Raw genomic sequence first — 22,887 nt, forward strand, 5'->3', positions numbered from 1 at the left:
TATTTCCCTTCAATTACCACTACTAATTCTCATCTGTTACACCATGATCGTTGATTAATTGCTACTCCTTCCCAACAAGAAACTAATTGTAATAAATTCAGCTCCCTAGAACCAGCCCTTGCTTTCACCAATTTAACCGGTACCTAGCTTGATTACGACCCACCAGAAGCCTGGCCTTACTCCCATCTTATTACCCAACCAAAACCAGCCATCTGTTAGCCTATTGTTTCCTTCAACCAATTAGCCATATCCATATTCCTAACTCTTAAGATCTTGATTTTCTGTAACTACATCCCTTAGTTTCTCCAACAGACAACCCTTCTTGATATTGAACACAAGTTTCCGTATACGTCCCCTACATATATTATTTGGTATCAAAGCATCAATCCGTTTCATCGCCCTGCGTTACCTGGGCATAAGCCATTATTTGGAAAGTTTGACCAAGTGTCATTCTCAACATGGCAACATTCTTGTGTTGGCAAAAGGTGTAGAGGGAAACATGGCTTCGACGGTTTTGATGAGCTTAGCTTTGCTAAGATTTGAGGCTAATTTTAGAAAGCAAGAAGCTTCCAGCTTCTTCATATTGATTATAAATAGGCCAAGGCTCCCTCTTCCCATACTCTCTCATGACTGAAAATCACACTCTCTCTATCTCTCTTGTTTTTGCTTTGAAGAAAAGAGAGCAAGTGCCCTTTTCCATGTCTAAGAGCAGAGGCTTTCCATCACATAGAGGAGTAGGAGAGGGGAGACAATCCTCGGGCATTTTTTTACTCAGGCTAAAGTCTCAAAAGGGATCCGCCGGAAAAGTTAGAGGAGAAATCGTCCACTCACTAATGGTATATTTACTCTGTGTGTATGTGTGTGTGTCAAATTCTTTGACTCCAGGGAACCGCAAGGGACCAACAACAAAGTTTTATGTATTGCAATAAGTTTTTGAAAATTTGGTCAAAAGGGTCCAAAAAATAGCAGAAATAGTGAAACGGTACCCCCACATTTCAAATTTGTGAAATGGGTCCATTTTACTTTTCCTGACATGTTTTTTTTACCTAAATACCCTTCAGGCTGTTTTGCTTATTTTAAAAATATTACAGGCTTACAACCCTCTTTTACCTGCGTTTTTTACAGCGGAGAGAGAGAGAGAGAGAGAGAGAGACGCATGTCGTCTTCTTCCCGTGGATCGGCCATTTCGTTATTGCTTCTTCGCTTCCATCTTCGGCCAAAAACATAGGTATGAGTTTTACTCTCTCCTTCATCATTTTTTGACCTAAATATGCTAGGGTTCCGACTTTTTTTTAATAAACCCCCTTTTAGATCTAGGGTTTTCTGAAGAATGTTGAGAATCGGCTTCGTGCTTGTTGAAATTCCAACCATGCACTGTTTTAAAGCTCTTTTACAGTGTTAAAGCCCAAGTATACACTATTTGTAACCCTCAATGGGCTGATAAAACTGTAAAAGGGGTTATCATAACTGTAAATGGGATGATAAAACCATAAAAGCGGTTGAGAACCTTTGTTTGGTTAATTAATTAGGAGTTTCTCTGTGTGGCCCATCTTTGAATTATTGGGTTTTTAATTTATGATGATTGTGGAATTTTTGTTGATATGTTTGTTTTGCTTCTCAGCCCTTTGTGTTGTTGATTTTTTCCCCATTTGATAACTTGTTAGGTTTTGGGATTTTTTCTTCTGCACATCAATTTAGAAAAGAGAATGATATGTATGTTGGTAATGTTGCATGGGTTAGCTAATGTTGCATGGGTTAGCTAATGTTTGCTAATGTTATAGGTGATTCCTGTTGAAATCTAGTTTTTGATAGGTGTAATACTATTTATAAAATTTCTTTCAGCATGGGGCAATAGAAAAGGTTTTGTATTGGGTTTGAATGCTTTGCTTATTGCGAGTGTGTAGAATTTAGAAATGATACGTCTGTTTGGGGAAACTATGGGAAAATGAAAAATATTTTAATTCTACTGGTGCATTGAAAGAGAAAGAAGTAAACGTTATATTCATTTGAATTGTTTTGTAATGTTGAAAAATAGGATGAGACTATTAAAATAGGTTGATTTTCATGTCAGTGTCCTTGTTCAGGCTTTGGGGTACAAGAATTTTCAGGCTTTAAATAGATGCAATTGTTCCCTTTTTGTATGAGCAATGTTTGTGGTGATATTATTCAAAAAAAGGATGAGAGAGCTGTTATAAGACTTGACATTTATGATGCTAATATCATTGATATCAGCTATAGAATTCGTTGGGCCATGAGGTGTAAAACTAACTTGTTTGTCTTGGACAATGAAATGTTATTAACAGTGCAAAATTAGCTTTGTAGAAAGGGACAGTGTAGATGGTTATACTTCAAAATTTTGGAATCATTTTTTTTTAGCTTGACTCAAATACTAATAGCAGTTAAGTTCTCTTTGATTTTTTATGACTTTATTTTCATTTGGAAAAGGTTGAGGTGATTCAATGTCCAGTTTTGGAAAACTAAGAAGTGTTGGTGTGGATCCTATGGATAGTACATCATGGTTTTATTAAGTTCCTTCTCTTGAAGACTTAACAAGAAGAATTTCTTTTAGTCAATTAGCTTAAAAGGAATCCTTTTTCAATGTCATATCATCATAATTAGAAAAGGAAGCAGGAGAAGCAAGGTATCACCCTAGGAAAATTGCGGTCTATTCTTGATGATATCCCGTTGGAGGAGATTCATATGCTCTTACTCCCGTTATATCAAGACTTCCATTAGGTTCTCCTAGCGGTGGACATGGTGAAGAAATCATTCGTAGAATGCAACTTAGCCAAGGGAGACGAGTTCAATGAAAGGGCATTACCCACTGTAAGTAGATTTTCAACTTCAACGACATTAGAATCATCAACTTCAATGACTTTAGATAACTCCATTTTGAATTGCCAGGTAGCATGCATCAAAGAGTATTTCAAAGGACGGGGTGCCAACATTGATGATTACCCATATGAACAGATGGATCACTATCCACAGCAGAACAATTGGTGGGTACAACCTATGATGTTTGAAACTAGTTTTATATGTTAGTTCATTAATAGTTTGAACTCATTCGAATCACTGCATTTTATTTGACAACTTTGATTGCTGCGCATTTGTCATAATGGGTATTGAGCATTTCTATAGTGGATGTCCATTGAATTTCGGCCCAGCAGACATTCCCAAATTTAGGCTTGAACTTTGCAAAAGATTTTTAAGGAGGGAGTTTGGGAAATGTGATCTTGAATAGGTTGTGCAATGATTGGGTTGTGAAATGAATTTTAGTAACATGTTCATGTTTGACAAAACTTTATGTTTATTTTTTAATGATGTGGAGAATTTAACAGGTTTATGTTAAAGGTTAAGTAATTGGATGTAATAGGTTGATGTAATTGTATGGTTGGGGATGCTTATTGGATGCTTTATTAACAGGTTCGTGGTTGGAAAACAGGTTTATGGTTTGAGTAACAGGTTTATGTAACCGGATGCTTATGTAACCCAATTTGTTGGATCCTAGGGGACGATTATTGGATGCTTTATTAATAGGTTATGGTTTAAGTAACATGTTTATGTAACCCAATTTGTTGGATGCTTTATTAACAGGTCATGGTTTGAGTAACATGTTTATGTAACTGGATGCTTATGGGGATGGTTTGAGTAACCATGTTACTGGATGCTTTATTGGATGCTTTATTAACAAGTCATGTTTATGTAACAGGTCATGGTTTGAGTAACCATGTTACTGGATGAGTAACATGGTTTGAGTAACAGGTGTATGGTTTGGATGCACCAGGTTTATGGTAGCCCCCCCCCCCCCCCCCCCCCAAAATTTTAGAAAAGGACGATGACAAATTCACGCCCCCCTGTAGGATAATTTGCACCTCTTTAACATGAAAAAAAAACATTCAAATCTGCCACATAATTCATGTCAAAGGGGTGCGAATTATCCACTTTACTACATGGTAACATATTGTCCCTTCATTGTAAATGGTGTTCATAGACTTCTAAAAACCATTTCATGTCAAACCAAGATTTTGTCTGTTGTTTGTAGAGGCCTCAATGCAACTGGATTGCAGTCATGTAATCTATTGAATTCAGCTTTGCCGTAGATAGGTAGCTTTCCTGCATTCGAAGAGAACCAAGTTTTAGCTTGCTGAAATTTCAGCAATTTGAACTAGTTTTGAAGTGAAGGATGACTACCTTGTGTGGCTATTTGTAGGGTGCAGAAGTTCAACAGTTTGTTGAATTAGTTGGTAGTGTTTTTGTAGTTCAGTAGTTTGCTGAATTAGTTTGTTGAATCAGTTGGCTTCTCATCGATGTCATCCACACTCTCTTGCAATGGTAGTGTTTTTCTAGTTTTGAGCAAGTAGAAGAGATTTGCTGCTGGCCTCCATAACACTCAAATATCTCCATTTCCATAAGTGACTCTTCTTCATCAACAGGTTCAAGGCGAGGAGGTGGTTTTGGGGTTGGTCTGTAGCTCAATGATTGAGGCTTGTATCTCAACCTTCCAGGTTTGTAGCTCATGGAAAAACTGAATCCAGAGCATATGGATATTGGATGCTGTGAAAGATAATGAGATAAATCAATCTGGTGTAAGGGGTTCGTACTTATGCCTAGCTGATCCATTTGTTGTATCACCATTTGAAATATCTCTTCAATACAGTCAACCTGTTGTTCGAGAGTATCCTTCCTGAGAGACGTCTGGTTAATGATTTTCACAAGAAAACTTGCTCTGATATCAATCCGGTGTAAGGGGTTGGTAGTTATGCTACATACATAAGCTCATAATTAATCCCGTGATTAATTAAGTTAATTTGCGAGAAATTTCAGAGTTTAATTTATGTCAGATCAGGATTTGTCCCTAAAAGTCTATAAATACCAGATTCGATAATTTAGGATTTCCGATAGATTCTGATTCAACAATTTCAGAACGCAATCTATTGATATAGGTGTAGAATGAAGAGTTTCCTCTAAAAACATGATCTACAAAAATAAATTACAGATCTCTGATATTTTAGAACAAGCAGAACTATTATCGAAAAGGCAGAGGCTAAAGGGATTAAAACTGGGTAAACAGGGAGTTTTAAGGCAAAGAAATTTTTCCAGGTGTGATAACTCCAGTTTCATCTCTTGGCACCCCATTTGCATAAGTGATACCCCCATTTTCCTTGACTTGGTAACCCCTTCCAGGCCCAACAGACATGAACCAAAATTTTCCAGGTGTTATAACCCCATTTCATATCTTGGTCACCCCATTTTCATATGTGATACCCCCATTTTCCTTGAGCTGGTCACCCCTTCCAGGCCAACAAATAAGAAACGAAATTTTTCCAGGTGTGATAACCCCAATTTCATATGTGAGAACCCCAGTTTCATATGTGATACCCCCATTTTCCTTGACCTGGTAACCCCTTTCAGGCCCAACAGACATGAACCAAAAATTTTCAGGTGTGATAACCCCATTTCATATCTTGGTAACCCCATTTTCATATGTGATACCCCCATTTTCCTTGAGCTGGTCATCCCTTCCAGGCCCAACAGATAAGAACCAAAATTTTTCCAGGTGTGATAACCCCAGTTTCATATGTGAGAACCCCAGTTTCATAGTCTGGAAGGGGTTACCAGGTCAAGGAAAATGGGGGTATCACATATGAAAATCGGGTGACCAAGAGATGAAATGGGGTTATCACACTGGAAAAATTCGGGTTCATGTCTGTTGGGCCTGGAAGGGGTTACGAGGTCAGGGAAAATGGGGGGTATCACATATGAAAATGGGGTTCTCACATATGAAACTGGGGTTATCACCCATGGAAATATTTCGGTTCTTATCTGTTGGGCCTGGAAGGGGTTACTAGCTCAAGGAAAATGGGGGTATCACATATGAAAATTGGGTGACCAAGTGATGAAATGGGGTTATCACACTTGGAAAATCTTCGGTTCATGTTTGTTGGGCCTGGAAGGGGTTACTAGGTCAAGGAAAATGGGGGTATCACATATGAAAATGGGGTTCTCACATATAAAATTGGGGTTATCACACCTGGAAAAATTTCGGTTCTTATCTATTGGGCCTGGAAGGGGTTACCAGCTCAAGGAAAATGGGGGTATCACATATGAAAATTGGGTTACCAAGAGATGAAATTGGGTTATCACACCTGGAAAATTTTCTCTGGGATTATCAAAGACAAAAAACAAAGAATTATTTTTTGGATAATCCCTTAGACAACCCTAATCACGGTAGTTAAGAAATACCTAGCAAGGGTTCAACTCAATGATAGGGCCATCAAACATCAATAACACTTATGAAGCCTTATAAACCCTTACACAACCCTAATCACGGGAGTTATGAAATACATAGCAAGGGTTCAACTCAATGGTAGGGCCATCAAACATTAATAACACTTATGAACCCTTATAAACCCTTATACACCCTTATACACCATCATAAAAAAACAAAGTTATCAAACACATTAAATGAGATATTAGGCGTTACAAGCACAAACCCGACTCCGTTTGGTTGCCGGAATTTTTTGATTCTTGGGACTTTTGTGGGATTTCCTCAGGAAACCCACGTTTGGTTGGTGGGCCCAAAATAATCCCGGGAACCAAAATAACCCCGCACGAAACCTCGGGAAGGAAAAAAAATACTCCCAGGAACCAAAAATAAGCTTTAGAAGATTTTTTTTTTCTTCCCAACAGTTCAAGCAACCAAACAAAGCATTTTTTTCCCACGATAGTCCGGTCAACCAAACATGGGATTTTTATTTTACCGGGATAGTTCTAGGACTTTTTTTTTCCCACCAATCTCCTTGAATTTGTTTTTCTCCCACATAAATCCCAGGAAAAAAAAACCCGGCAACCAACCTCCTTTTTTTTGTTCCAGGCGTTATTGGGATTGGGGAAGGTGAAGGGTTGGTAGAAAAAGAAGGGAACACTTTTTTATCCCTTTTTTTTTATGGCTTAACGTGTTTTTTGAGGGTGGAAGGGTATTTCGGTCAAAAACCTTGTCAGGAAAAGCAAAATGGAACCCTCTGACAAGTTTGAAATTCAAGAGGTCCATCTCACTATTTTAGATATTTTGAGGTACCGTTTGATCAAATTTCCTAAATTTTTATGCAACTAAGATTATAGGGATTTGTTAGCGTCCATCGCAAAAGGCATTTCGCCGATGGGCTACATAAGAATATGAAAGTTATATATTTGCCCCATTTTCTTCCCTGAGCCACCCTTTGTAGTGTAAAAAAGAGTACTCATAACTCATAAATACACTAGGAGAGGCGGAGGTGGCCCGGGCCAATATATCATTTCCCTAAGAATATATGTAAACAATTAGGGAAGAATTATTTGTAACAAGTTTTGGACTTTCTGAACTGACTGAAAGGAAAAGCAGTGAATTTTTTATCATGTCGACCCCGATTCAATGGACTATTCATGAAGCCGTCAAGGTGTTCCAGACATCGATTACGAGCCGATATCTAACGTCAGCTTTGGCGAGCCACTCCATTGCCGTGTTCACGTAATTCATTGGAACAAGCTCGATATCTATTGTTATATTATGCTTGCCGGCAAAATCAATCATCTCTTGGCTCTCTTTCATTCCGCCTATAAGACTTCCCGCCACAATCTTCCCACCTGTGAATTCAAAATCAAGTAATCTCACTTCTATAATCTTGACTTAAACCTAATTAAAGAGAGGCCCTACCTGGATTGCAGGAAAACTATTTCTTGTGGAAAAAGTTTCCTAGTAATTTTTTCTTTCTTTTCCAGAATTGAGAGAGAGATCATATAGTTAATATAGAGGGATGTCATTATAAATTAAGGCCCTGTGTTTTTTTTTTTCTTTTTGAATGGTAAATTCAGGCCCTGTTTAGATTGCAAGAATAACATTTGTAACAAAAAAATTTCTTGGGTTATTTTTTACTTACCACGATTTAGAGGAAAAATATGTAATTATTGCTAATTTAGAGGGAGACAACATAAAGAATGTCTTTCTAAATAAAAATTGAAAAGCTTTCGTTCAAGTTATCTTTTTTCATCTGTAAAAAAAAAAGAAAATCTTAGAAATAATTTTCCTTTTCAAAAATTTCCTATAATCCAAACAGGGCCTAAAGGTCACTCTAAATAAAAATAGAAATGCGGTCAATATCCTGTGAGCCCTGACCCGCCTTGAGCCCGAACAGGGTCAGGGTTGGAAAATCCAACCCTGACGGCAGGCTTGGGTTTATTTTTTAGGCCCTGACTCAGGGTCGGGTCGGGCTTAGAGTTGATACCTGGGGCCAACCCGACCCTTTTCACACTTTACCCTTGACCCGGCCCTGTTTACGCTTTACCATATATGTGACTTATCAAACCACAAAACATAAGATCATCCTATTTACATGATTTTAGGGGCATGCCCTATTTATATTGTGGCAAATGGCTTGTATCTTCGAATAAGGTGGCCTCCACTACTTCTTTATTTTTTTCTTGAAAAAATAAGTGCCATTAGGTCCGGACACCTTACACTATAAAAACCCGTGTAGTAATGGGTCTATAAACCGGAGCTTTTATAGAGATTTTATATGGTGTGTGGCCCTATAGTCTAGTGTTTTCAAAAACAGCACTGTAAGGCCCACTTCATAGGATGATCCTAACCTTCCACTCTATAGATCGGATGGCTAGGATAATCTGATGGAAATGAATTTTGGAACACAATCTATTTATGTTGTGGCCCAACAAATGAACGGTTTGGATCATCCTATGAAGTGGGTTGTACGGTACTTTTTGAAAACACTGGACTGTGCAGCCATACACCTTGTAAAATTTCGCTTTTATATTATTGACAACAGTGTGTTTGCACTAGGGTCAATCAGGGCCAGCCCAGCCCCACCCAATCAGGGCAAAGGCCACGCTGAGCCCTCCAGGGCAGGCCTTGGGTTGAGGTCTTTTGGCTCTGACTGGTTAGGGCGGGTCAGGGCCAAGATAATTGGATCCAGGGTTGGGCTAAGGTTTTGAAAAACCCGGCCCAACCGGACCCTGTTGCAGCCCTAATCAATTCCATTCAAGGAATTTACCCATTTCCATGAGGATGTTCTGGGGAAAATAATTTTTTGGAAAAAGTTATCCTTGAAAAGTATTCCATGAAAAATGATTCAAGAGTTGCCACAGGAATGAAATTTTTCTATAAAATATGAAAAATTTTGCTATCTAGAAATTAAGTTACATGGAAAATGAGTTAACCAAATGCTGGAAAACAAACTTTCTAAGAAAAGCTTTTCTCAAGAAATTTTTTCCATAGATCCAAACAGCTCTTTGATGTTTCGGAAAAGTTTGGAAAGAAAAAATATTTCCAATAATTCCTACATTTTAGGCACTGGAAAAGATAATTTGAACTAGAGTGGACTTCACCTGGCTCCTCTAAGTGCGTCAGCTAGAGATCAGCCCCATTCACTTCACTGTGAATGGTTGAAATTAGTCTAACCGAAAACCAACCCTATTCAATTTTATTTAGAGGGACCTTTAATCTATGATGATATCCCCCTCAAAATTAATCATAAATTTAAGACGTCCTGCTAAATCATGTAAAGAAAAAAAAAATTCCCAAGAAAAAATTTGGGAGTTGATTTTTTCACCCCCGCCCCTCTTTTAAGTTGATTTGACATCAAAAGCGTTAAGTCTGCTACAATTCACTTTAAAAGCAGGGCGCATAATCCTACCAGCGGGGTGAAAAATCATCACCCCAAAAATTTCCATCAAATTTTTTTTTCTTGCTATCCAATTAAGGATATGCTTTGTTTGTTTTAGATTTTTTTGTTTTGGATTTTGATCAGAAATGCGGTCAATATCACGAAGAATAAAGAGAGACCTGCTATACCGATATACAAATTGATGTTTTCATAAGGAAGCCACCGAAGGCTTTACACAAATTGAGATCTGGCCGTATAAGGATTGAATTGTATCCGAGGAACAGGGGGATAGAAAAAAGTAATAAGAGAGGCGCTTAGACCAATCACCTTTCCTCTTGATCTGAGGTGCGAAGAGAAACATCTCTTTCTTATGACTTCCACTTCCCTTCACTGAATCAAGGCCTGGCCCGGAAAAGTGCCCTATTGATGAATGAAAGAAAGGGTTTATGAGACAAATCAATAGCTTGATCAAGTTAGGATAGCTTTTATAAACACTAGTTTCATTGAAGGTCATTGTCAGATCTTCAATCTCTGTCTGTATATCAAACAATTTTAATTCTAAATTTTGATTAAACTTTGAATAATATATCTTATTTTTAGATTCAAAGCAGTGATTGGGCTCTAAGTTACGTTTAATTGAGTTCAAGAATCAGTTTTGAATTCACAATGGTTTCTCAAAATCCAAAACAAGCAGATCTTAGGGCCTCTTGGATCTTGGAAAAATTATGGAAAATGATTTTTCATGGAATAAAATATTTGAAAAAACATTCCAAGGAGAAATGCAATTTCCCAAGAAAATATAGAAATTAGGGCACGTTTGGCTACCAAGAATTTTTTTTTAATGATAGACTGGCGCCTCCAAGTGATGAGAGAACGGTTAGGGGGTGAAATGGCTAAAAATTAGAAAACTAGCATCTCCAAGTGGTGAGACGGGGCTAAAAATCAGGAAACAACAAACTCTACTCTAAATCCGATCAACTGTTTTCTGATTTTTTCGTCACTTCTCATCATCAGAGACACTAGTTTCCTGTTTTTTGTTTCTTAATTTTTAGCCACTTCACGCTCATCTCCATTTGGAGACACCGATTTATCATGAAAAAAAGTTCATGGTAGGCAAACGTGCCCTAAGAGTCATTCATTTCTAATAGATAATCACATGTTCAAATCAAGACTCCAAAAAACGAAACCCATATTGTAAAAAGTAAAACCTTTTTACCTCCATCTACTCCGGGTCACGACTAACCAAAAATGAGTCAGCACCGAGTTGCTCAATTGCTTCGTTAGCCTTGTTAGGGGATGGGCTGATCACAGTAACCTTCATTCCAAAAGCCTTGGCAATCTTCACGGCAACATGACCGAGCCCACCGAGTCCGAACACACCCAAATGCATACCCGACTCACTGAGTTCAAAACGTTTCATCGGGCTATAGACCGTAATCCCCGCACACAACAATGGTGCACCCGCGTCTAGGGGGGAGCTTTTCAGGGAAATGAACCACATAGTGCTCATCTATAACAATAATATCAGAGTACCCGCCATATGTTGGGGTGCCATCATAGTAAAGGGCATTGTATGTGAATATCACCTTACTACAATAATTCTCCGAGCCCTATTCGCAGCTAGTGCACGAATGGCAGGCACCGACCATGCACCCTACGCCGGCCTTATCTCCGACTTCGAGTCTCGTTACGTTTTGCCCCACCTCTGTGACTACTCCTACTATCTCATGCCTATGATAACATCTTAGCCATTGAATTTTCCAATGTTTGTTTTGACTTCTGAGTAGCAATTTTGTAAGGGCAACGATGAATTCGCACCCCCTACAGTATGCATACGCACCCCTTATACCATGATTTGACACGATCAGTGCTCAACTTTAACGCTTTTTGACATCAAATAAGGGATGCACATGTGTACTCCAGGGGGTACGAATTTATCATTGCCCTTTGTAATTTTAATAAGTAATGTGTTACAAAAAATATTTTTATTCCTTGAAATTTTTTGGCATGAATTTGTCCAAGGAAAAAAAGTGCACACCTAAAGATGGGATCCTTTTTTTGTCACTATACTTGAAAATGATTTGGCATGTTATTTAGGAGATGGTTAAGAAAATCATGAGTTTTTATATGGTGCGCAACCGGCAAGTCCCTTGTGGGTGGTACCACTCTTGATGTTAGATCCAACATGTTTGATCCAACATCTGACCACTTTTTAAGAGTTTGCTGTTGGATCAAACATCAAGGGTGGTACTTTTGACGTACCACCAACAAGGGACTTGACGGTTGGGCACCAGATAATTTCTCAGAAAATCATAGCATACCTATAAAATTTGGGTCAGGTTTCATGTTTCGGGTTTTTTTGTTTAAACCCGAATTGACTTGAGATTGGGTTGGGTTTTTCAACCTAAAACCCGACCCAGGAGTAGATTCTAAACCCGACCCATGTTATTTTTGGTTCAAGATGATGTGGGCTCATGTAAAACCCGGCCCAAGTTGCAACCTTAATGAATTTATCTGAGGAAAAAAAATACACACCTAAGGATGAGTTACAGTGATGAAAATTTTTACTTTATAAATTTTATATCTATTAAATGAGTTATCAAACGTTGGAAAATCCTATTTTACAGAAAACTTTCTGAGAGAAAAAAAAAAATCAGTAAATGCCGTAAGCTGAATTTTTTTCCTTGCAAACCATGGGTCTGTTTTTTCTTTGGAAATCTAAACTGTAAGTATTACAAGCCAATAAAACATCTAAATGGAAGGTACCTAATTTAGTGAAGTGGACCAAATCCCATCAAGTTAAGAGAATGGGATCAATGAGATCTGATTAGGGATATAAAGACCGTTGATCTATGGTCCCGATCATCCAGCACATATGCACATTGCATGACATATGGGCTTGGTGATCGGTACCATTGATCGGATGTCCCATGCAGGACAACCCAGTCGGTACAGGCCTGATTTGGTACCATTGATCTGATGTCCCTCGCAGGCAACCCAGTCAGTTCAGGCCAGTTGCCGAACGAAGATTTCATTCCAAAGATAGAGGCACGCGAAAGCGAATGGCTTAAATGACATATTTAGAACATCCTTTTCATCATGCTTGATCAAAAGTCTAGAGTCATCCGCTCAGGGTGGGATCAAGGGCAATAGATCCGATCGTACATGTGGCAGTGGGTCCATGTCGTACAAGTGTCAAGTGGTGTGGGATAGGGCACTTGGTGGCAACAAAAAATTTGGTGGCAACAAAAAAAAATGGGACGAAAAAAATTCGAGTTTAATATGCCAAAAACGCTTGTAAAAACAAAGTAAAAAAAAAAATCATGAAAACAAAGGAAAAAAAAAAATCATGACAAAAAATTGCATTTAAAATTTTATCATTTACAAAATATAGCGAGGATAAAGTTGGAAAGGAGGCCAAAAATGCTTTTAATAGTTTTAAGAGTAATGCTAGGGAAACCGAGAGTAGGACCTAAAAGGGGACCGAACAAATTGTTTCATGCCACAACATCAATAATGACTTGAGCAGTTAGGGAAATCATTAAAAGGTAAATTTTTCTTTAACACGTGGCATGTTCTCATTGCAAGTCCCGTTTTAGGTGGTACTCTAGGTCTCCATATCATTTTCCTAGTTTTAAACATGTTTTAAACATTTTCTTCTAAAAAACAAAATGGAGTTTTTTTTACTGTAAAAGTTTTAAACTCAATATTAAACGAGAAACCAATAAAACGTCCTTTTTATTTCTTAAGAACTGGCCATTGATATTTATTTTAAATTACACATATTTTAAACATCGTTACACATTTTTTAAAACTTCATAATCTATTTATCGATCATAATCAAGATCTTTCTAATGATTAGAAAAATGAAATAAATATGCTTAAATATATTTTTAAAATCATTTGCAATAACATTAATTATCCTGGCACAATAGGGTAGACGGAATTTCCCCAATCATTCTTGGAGATATGGAGATCGGTGTGGCAGATCCCGCAGTAGAGTATCTTCAACATGACATCTTTATCACCGGTCGCTCCGAAAAGAATGTAAACATGATTAAATATTTTTAATTAAAACCTAAATGATAATTATTTTTCTCATACAAACACATGTATATATGATTTTAAAAGTGCGTGAATCTTCTGGAAAAAATATCAAACGAAAGAAGTGGGAGGTTCAATCCCAACTTACCCACCAATAAACACACGTGCACACACACACATAAAAAGAGTAATTGTGATTTATAATGGTAAGCACAATTTACAAAAAAAGTTTTAAAATTAATCGATGAATTTATAGCGTCAGATGGAAACTTCAACGAAATGTTATTTTTAAGTACTTTTTAAAAGAAATATAAAAAATTTAAAGGATTTTGTCTTTTGATGCAAAAAAAAAAAAAGAAAAAAGTGTTGAAACTTTATTCCCATGTTAGTTGTGTGAATAAGACAACTTTTGCGCTTATATAGAGAAGTGGTTTTCTTAAGGGTTGAGGACTGAAGAAGACTAGGTATACTTGGGTAAAAAACTCATATGCGCGTCAAGCTAAAACTACTGTCGTGAACCTAGTTACATCTTCAATTTGTTTATGGGTGTTTAATTTTGTCTTAGAGACCTTAACTAAATTCTCATGACGTAACTAGATAAGTGTTCTAAGCTTAATTTTATTTACAATTTCATGCCGATATTGAATTCTGAACTATTTATTTTTACTTTTGCATGTTTACTATATGGGATTTGCTATATATGGATCATAAGATAGCACCCACGAAGCTCACTTTTGCCACGTGGGACTTGCCAAATGTTGTCTTCCCAGTTTTTTTTTTTTTTTGGCCTTTTCCATTCTCTAGAATGGTTCCCTAACGTTTACCACAGATTCTTATAATTTAGAAATGGATTTATATTGTTAAACACTTGTTACTAATAAGATTATTTAAATTAACAAATAAATGGGTTGAGATACGTTGGTCACAGGTTTTATCAGCAAACATAGCACATGTTCGTCGTGCATGTCTGAGCTTATTGTTATGCCTAAAATTGGTAACAGATACGGCAGTGACGAAAGAACTGATCTGGTGGGCCCAAGGTACCGAACTGGATGCGCTAAGCCCTGCACAAGGACGCACGAGGTCCTATAATATAAACCCCTTTGCCTTCCTTTAAACTAGTTAACCTGATTGTGGTTAGCTACGAGATCTTTCGGGACTCATACACACAGCATATGATCAGAATCAGGTTAATGACCGCTTCTTTTCATTTCTTTTGTAAATTCATTCCGTTTACTTATTGGAATTAAGCCTAACCCAAATAAAAGTAGAAAAAGATAACTTTTTCTGATTAAATTTTTTGAAAATGCCAAATTAAGTCAAGAGACCGGATTCATCCGGGCAAGAGGGGTGCCTAACAACTTCCCCGATTGTAACCATAACCCTTACCCAGATATCTGTAAGGACCATGTCTTAACAAACAGGGCAAAATTACAAAGTTCTAAGCCCAGACCAAAAGAACCCATTTGGTTTACTGTTCCCCCAATGAAACTTGGGTACTTACCCCATTTTCATCGGAAGAACAGGTACGGGTCCAAGGCCCTAACCTAGGTGGCGACTCTGAATTTCTCTTCCTTGCGGAATCAGGATCAGGGTCTTGAGTTCGCAAGAAACGCAGAAAACCTAACACTCTTAGAGAACCCAATGTGGTGATCCCCTGCCAGCTCGCGAGCGTGGGAAAAAACCGGCTCATGAAAAAAATTTCTGTTAAAAAATATTTTTCTTGCAATCTAAATAGAAATCCGAGTCCTCTTAATAAAATTGTCCAATTGGTACGGGACCATATCTAGGGATGATCTCCCAATAACCCATAAGATGAACGGTTTGGGTCACTTGCCCTTGTGCCTTATTCTCACACTAGTGAGACCAACCGTGAGATGCACGGTATTGACGTAAATTAAGATGTAAAGATTGAAAGCTGATTAAATAACAAAAATGTTTGGAGCAAAATGAATTTTGTATTTGGATAGGGTAATTGTAAGCGAAAAATAAAGAAGAAATTTTTTTCTACCATATAATTAGATTAAATATAACAATTTATCGAGATGAAGAAGAAAAAGAATAAATATTAACCACTTCAAAACAAAACAAAACAAAACAACACTTACAACACTTGAGCAAGAGAAAATGTCAAAAAATCTGCATCAAGATTTTCAGTACAACTTAACCAGAATTGTTGCCCCAAAACACAAAACACAGGAAGAACCTGCAAAAACCAAATCAATATATCACAATCAGTAGGGTTGAGAAGATATTTGTGGGTTTTACACACAATGAAGCATGCAGTATATAACAGATAATAGGTTCACCGGAAATTGCAAAATGATTATTTGCAACTTAGAAAAAATATCCATTATAAAACGCTGAGGTTATAACATAAAATTAAAGAATCCCTTTGACTTAGAACCACCATGAAATCCCCTCGACTGAAACACACGAAGCAAGGCTCATTTCATCAGTCAAGCGATAGAGACCACAGAAACCATATATAACTTAACCAATCGGAAGAGAATTTTTTCCCATGATGACTAGCGCCTTCTCTACTTCTTGCATGACTGCTCCCCATGGGTTTTTATTGGTATGCCAATTCCAACTTGAAGCCGAATGTTAGTGATCAGGAGTTGATCGATCATATATATCATCAACTTTGCATAATCCTTTGAAGCCCCTAAATCCATTTTGATGTCTACAACACATTTTTTTTTATCAGACAATTGTTTTTTATTGAAATGGTACTAGACATTTGTAATTCCAATGCTTCCTAACACCTCCTTAGAATGGATATAGATCGGAAATGAATCCACATCTTCATACACAAACACTAAGATGACAAATTGGAAGTGGGAGAGTGAGGGAAAAACAATGTGGTGCCAGTGTATTTTTTATTTTTCTATGATGTGGCTTAGAATCACACCTTAGTAAATAGGTTGAGAAGAACCACCTGAGAAATATCACATAGGACTCGTTGAAATTGAGGTGTCAATGAGGTGGCATTATATTAAAATCCATTGTATAATTTTTTTGATTTCTCCTCTTATTTTTTGTAATTCATATTCATCATCAGGATAAATTAACATTGGTTCTTTTTCTATGTTAACTTTTGCACATTTGAAAATCAACTTATGGATTTATGTTGTCCATTTTTTTATTAATTGAGTTAGTAGTTTTTTCTCCATGCAATGGGATGAAGATTCGATTGAGTCCTCGTCAAAAAATTCACCAAATCGTTCGAGGGAAATTTGTTTGCCTAGTCCAAAGAACAATGCAATTTCTCCATTGAAGAAGGGAGGTGGGACGAGATATAGGAGAAAAAATAAGAGGTGGAGTTTACAAGAAGAAGAGGCTTTAAGAGATGCTGTGCAAAAGTAGGTAGCTGTTTGGGCTAGGAAAAATAGTATCCTAAAATTCCAGTTTATTTTCTATTATTCTTTAATAATTATTGTTAATTATAGTTTTTGTGTCCATTATAAAGTCATTTCGGAAGTTTACCATCCCTACCTTGACATGATTGTGTCTATTATTAGAACACAACAAATAAAAAGAGGGGTTGGGCATCTAGCTCACTGGGTAAGGCTTTGTTCTTTAACTTTGAGGTCGGAGGTTCAATCTCAGCTTACCTACCAAAAAAAAAAGTGATTGTGTCTATTATGTTCAATTGTCTCAAGTTCTCTATCTATTGCTTTGTCTTCTCATTTTCCTGAATAGATTGATGAGGGTAAACCTTTGTACGCACTCATGTTATCTTTATTCCTGTGAAGGCATGGCACGGGAAGATGGGCATTCATTTTGAATTGCTATACTGAAAACTTCGAGGGGAGAACACCGATAATTATGATGTCATATGCTCATTTAAAATCTCTTATGCTGTTTTGTATTCTCGATGGAGGTGAATTTGATAATCAAAGCTCGCATTGCACAAATTGATTTGAAGGACAAGTGGTGAAATATGGTGCATTAGCTTATTTGATATGCATTTTGTGGTCCTTCAACTTATGAGGTACATTGTCTATTTGTCGTATTCATTTGTGCATTCTCACTTTTCGTATGCTGGCTGTATGCTAAAGTCCTATTATTGCTAAAAAAGTTATTATAAGTATTTTTGGAATTGGCCAAACTTCTTATTATCTTTTGGAATCTTTTGCTCTGTAAATGCTCACTTCCTCATATTTGATTGGTTAAAATGCAATCCCTTAAATGCATCTGTAATTAAGGAAGTTACCAAGACATCAATTTGTTAGTCCTACGTAAATCGGTGAGGTTAATCTATTAGTCTTGCTTTTGGTTCTCTTGGTTGCGTCTTTGTGTGTTGATGCAATTGTTTAACACCTTGAAGAAGAAGCGTTGACATCTCTCTCTTTTCCTTTTTGTTCTTAAGGGGGTGGGGTGGGGGTGTTTCTTTTAGTTTCGTGGGTTTTGGATTTTTCTTCATGTTGGTTTTGGGTTTTTCATCATGTTTCTGACATTTTCGTTTGTAATGACTTAAGATGGTGGGGACCATGCACTTCAGTCAACACCTTATAACTTAAGTGATGCATTAAGTTATATGTGGTGGCGACCATCATTTTAAGTAGTTTTATTATGTTAGTCACTTAAGAAGGATTGTACAGATATATTAGAATAGTTGAAGGTTATTTGAGTATTAGAAGGGGTTTCGTGTTGTAAACTGATTAATTTTTTACAGTATTGAAATTTGTGAATGAGCTTTTTCTGCACTAAGATGCTGCACAAACAGTAGCAACGACACTCTTGGTGATTTCAATCTCTCTCTCTCTCTCTCTCTCTCTCTCTCTCTCTCTCTCTCTCTCGCTATTGCCCTTGCAAAGCTTGAGGAGAGCTCTCGATTCGCTCAGTCGAACCTACTCGAAAGAGTAGTTCTGACTTAGCTTTGCTCAAGAGACACTTCCCTTTGAGCCATAAATATTCACTTTTTCCTTCTAGTTGGATCGTCCTTTATGCCTGCCCCTGCGTTGTTGGCCCCACAATACTTCCTTCGCTCGGCAAATGAATGAATTATTTATTAGTGGTGCGCCCACTTAGAGCTGATTCCGTTTCGTGGACTTTTCTTTTGGGTTTTTTCCTATTAATCTTTTTGATCGGATTTGTTCAGATCTATTCCTTTTGCCTTTTTCGGCATCAAGTTAGTATTGTAACCTTAATAGATATGAGATTTGTGATGGCAATCTGGCATCCACAAATGCCAAGGCAAAGCCATGTCGAACGACGTGAGATGTTGGAGATGCGAATAATGATTGAGGTACTGAATCTAAGGCTAGAACTGAGGAAGAGTCTATCGGTCATTATCGAACACCTAGGTGTCTTTAATAAAGGGACCCTACAAGTGTTTGAGTTGTGAGTTTTGACACCAAATTGATGCAAACCTTGGGTTCGCAGGTTGATTTCTGAGAATCTAGGTGCACGAATAAGGTGTTCTAATTTAATATGGCAGCAAATTATATTTTCAAAAATAGATTAAACATCATATAAAAACTAATTACAACTAGGTATCGTAGGAAAGCAGAGCCTTGGAAATTCTTTCATCAAATAGTAAATAATTCAACCCCATTGTACATCAAATCTATAAACATAACAACGAGCTACCGGAAATACGGAAGATATCAAATAATGTATGATAAGATTCAGATATATGAAATATTCTAATATATATATATATTTAAATGAATATGACATAATCCAATATATGCCTCAAATAATACCTAAGGGTGGCTAGGTTCTGGCAATAAGCAATGAGTCAGGGGAAGGTGAGGGGAAAAGTAATCGGATCTGGGAGGGGGATGTAAGAAAAAGATGAGAACGGTTCAAGGGGTAGAGAATGTAGGGTTGGTTTATTGGAAATAAATTTAATGTGATATGTACCTTGTCGGTCTTCGTGCCTCGATCGTCCGCTGCAAGTAATGTCCAAGAGGAGGAAGAGAGAGCTAGAGAGAGAGAGGAGGTAAGAAGAGAAAGAAAAGAATCAGTTGCATGAGGCCAATAGGGATAGAAGAGGAGAGGAGGAAATAAAGAAGAAAAAGGGGGCAAAAAAGAGGGGAGGTGCTCTATGCAAGGGTGCATTTTCTTTCCTCAATTCAAAATTAGGGTTTATAGGAATGTAAGCCCAATGGTTTTTACCTTGGCATTCCCATCTTGTTTTGATGATTCCAATACACAAGTGATCATTTATCACTAATGTGATTGTTTGTCTAAGTTGTAGATCTTGATAAAGTAAGATCAAGGATGCTTGGATTGAAGGCCAAGAAGCCCACATTGGACCACTAATTGGAAGGCCAAAGTCATCAAGCAAGAAGTCATGAAGACTTGAAGACATGAAGAAATTAATATTGAAGACCATTTCTTAATGTAATTGATCCAAACCTAGATTAGGTTTTTAGAGGCATAATTAAGGTAATCTCACACACCCTAAATAGACAAGTGATTGTATTTGTGGAGTTCCAACACCTTGGAACCCTCATAGCAATCCCATCTTGGTTGAGAACTGGAAGCCCAAAAACAGAATTGAAAATCTGCTCTGCATAGGCTTCTCGGAACTCCGAGAGTTTTTCTCGGAACTCCGAGAATTCTCGGAACTCTGAGAATTATTCCCGGAACTCCGAGAAATGGTCCAGTAGACTTTTTCCAATTTCTGTGAGGCTTCTCGGAACTCCGAGAATTATTCTCGGAACTCCGAGAACACTCCAACGGTCTGAAAAAGAGCCGTTTGGAATTTTGCTGGAATTACCGTAATGCCACTGAACGGTCATATTTTGTTTTTCCTATAAATATGGGTGTTCTAAACATACAAACTATCAATCCTAACACTCTTAAACTTCATTTGAATACCCAAGAGTGAATCAAGCTTCAATTGTGCCTCTCATCACCAACTCTAGGATTTGGATCATAGGCTCTCAATTGTACATCTTTTGTAACCCTTGTGAAGGGATTTTTTAGTTCTTTCTTTCATCTTTCAAGATTTGTATTCGGGCGAGTATTCGGAGAAGCGGAGCCCTTTTTTCTCCGTGGTGAGGATTGCCACCAAGGTTAAAGCAATTGTAATTGGCACCGATCTTCGCCAAGGTTAAGAAGATCAAATAGTGAAGCCATCAACGGGTTTGGTTGGTGGAGTGGAGTAGGCCTCGGGTTTGAGGACCGAACCACTTTAAATCTCGGGTGCACTCTTTCTATCTCTTTGCTCTTTCATTTGCATTGCACCATTAGATTTAACTTGTATGCTTAAAATATTGTTTTTGATCTCTTAATCGGTTTAAGTTTTTCAAATTGGTAAATTCTAGTTTTCTTAAACAACCGTATTCTCCCTCCTCATAGTTGCCATTTATAATTCAGCTTGGGACCCCCTATATCGGATTTTCAAGGAAGGAGTTGGCTTTTAAAGAGAGCGGTAAGGATAAGTGGTGGGATGAAGGATGCAAGACTAAACGCTGAAGTTGAGGATCCCAGAGGGAGACTCTTGGCCTCGGAAGGGGAGGGACCATTGAGGTGGTTCCTTCACACTTGGCCAGTGAGGCAGGTGCTTTGCTGAGCGAACTCTTTAAATAGCCGAAGCTAGCTTGAGTAGAGCTGAGGCAAGACATAGGAAATTGAGGCGAATCTAGCTCTCCAAAGAGCTAGGACACGAGTAGAGGCTATCAATGTTATTTCATACTAATTGTTGCATCAGAATAATCAAAAGAAGTTCTGTTTATACACCATATTTGGATTCCGCCAATTGGATGCAATCAAGTGTAATCTGATGCAACGGAAAAAAAAATCAAATCTGCTCTCATTTTCTGTTGAGTAGTAGTTCGAGTAAGTCTTGAATGAGCCCCTCGAAAGGTTGATGCAAATAAACGAATTTTTGTTCGACGTCTCCGAGCTATATATCCTCGCCTAACACTGGTCATTGAATCAAATGAAACTTTGATGAATAACTAATTGATTTCTTTTCTTTCAGTCATTCTTTCCCCCTCCCCAAGTTTATTAGTAACAAAACGGATTCTTCTGATGTATAAAATAAAAATTCCAATGGCTTTTGCTATATGACCTTCCCAACCACGAATTTTTTTATCTCTTTTTTAGTTCCTATCCATGGAGTCTTTGTAAAGTCATACGATTCTAGTCCTTCCATTTCTTTGTTCCGAACCATTCTTTCAATTCTTCGCTCTTTCTCTTCTATATCCTTAACTTCATCTGTTTATTCATTCAATCCACAGCCAAAGATGAAACAGAAGGACTTCCATTGGAATCCATCTAACTTCAGTGGGATGAGAAATAATATATATGGATAGTCCATATATAACTCGTGAATATCTAATATCACATATACATATGTTTCTTCCATAAAGGAAGAAAATACACGGCAAGAAATAAATGAAAGTAACAAATGTTCTAGGAGGGATTACTCGTCTTACTAATCTTCCACACAAGAAAAGGAATTTTTCACCATTTTCTTGTGTGGAAATAGAGTAATAATAAGTAATACAATTATTTCTAACTATCCATTATTTCTAATCCAAGTCAGTACTTCATTTACTATCTTGTATGCTCTTGAACAGCCTGCCCTAGACCCACATTTCTATTTCTGTTCTCCCTCTATTAATTCTCTGTCCTGACCCCTGTGAACATCTTTCCTTAATGTATTAAACAGGGCCTCTCTAACCGGTGAAAAGTGGTGGGTGTCCACCAACGGTCATTCATGTCTCGGCTTCGATAACGCAATTCCGGGAGAAGCCGGATGATGAAAAATTATCATGTCTGATTTCCTCGGGGGATGGGTCCATAAGAATTCACCTATCCCAATAACAAAGAAACCTAACTTGAATGATCCTGTATTAAGCGCTTAATTGGCTAAAGGGATGGTGCATAATTATTACGGTGAACCTGCATGGCCCAATGATCTTTTATATATTTTTCCAACCACTATCACCCCCAAAAAACTTAACTCTGCCTTACATAAAGTTGCCAGAGTACGATTAACCTCTGGATTTGAAATCACCGCTTATATACCTGGTATTGACCATAATTTACAAGAACATTATGGAGTCTTAGTAAGAGGAGGAAGGGTTAAGGATTTATCTGGTGTGAGTTATCACATTGTTCGAGGAACCCTAGATGCTATCGGAGTAAAGGATCGCCACCAAGGGCCCGCCAATGAGTTTTTTTTATTTGAGAAAAAGAAGAAGACTATGCCTTCGCC

Source organism: Tasmannia lanceolata, unplaced genomic scaffold (genome assembly GCF_043159265.1).
Source record: "Tasmannia lanceolata isolate RefF3 unplaced genomic scaffold, GAP_Taslan_0.1 ptg000018l, whole genome shotgun sequence".
In the NCBI taxonomy this organism is placed as follows: Eukaryota; Viridiplantae; Streptophyta; class Magnoliopsida; order Canellales; family Winteraceae; genus Tasmannia; species Tasmannia lanceolata.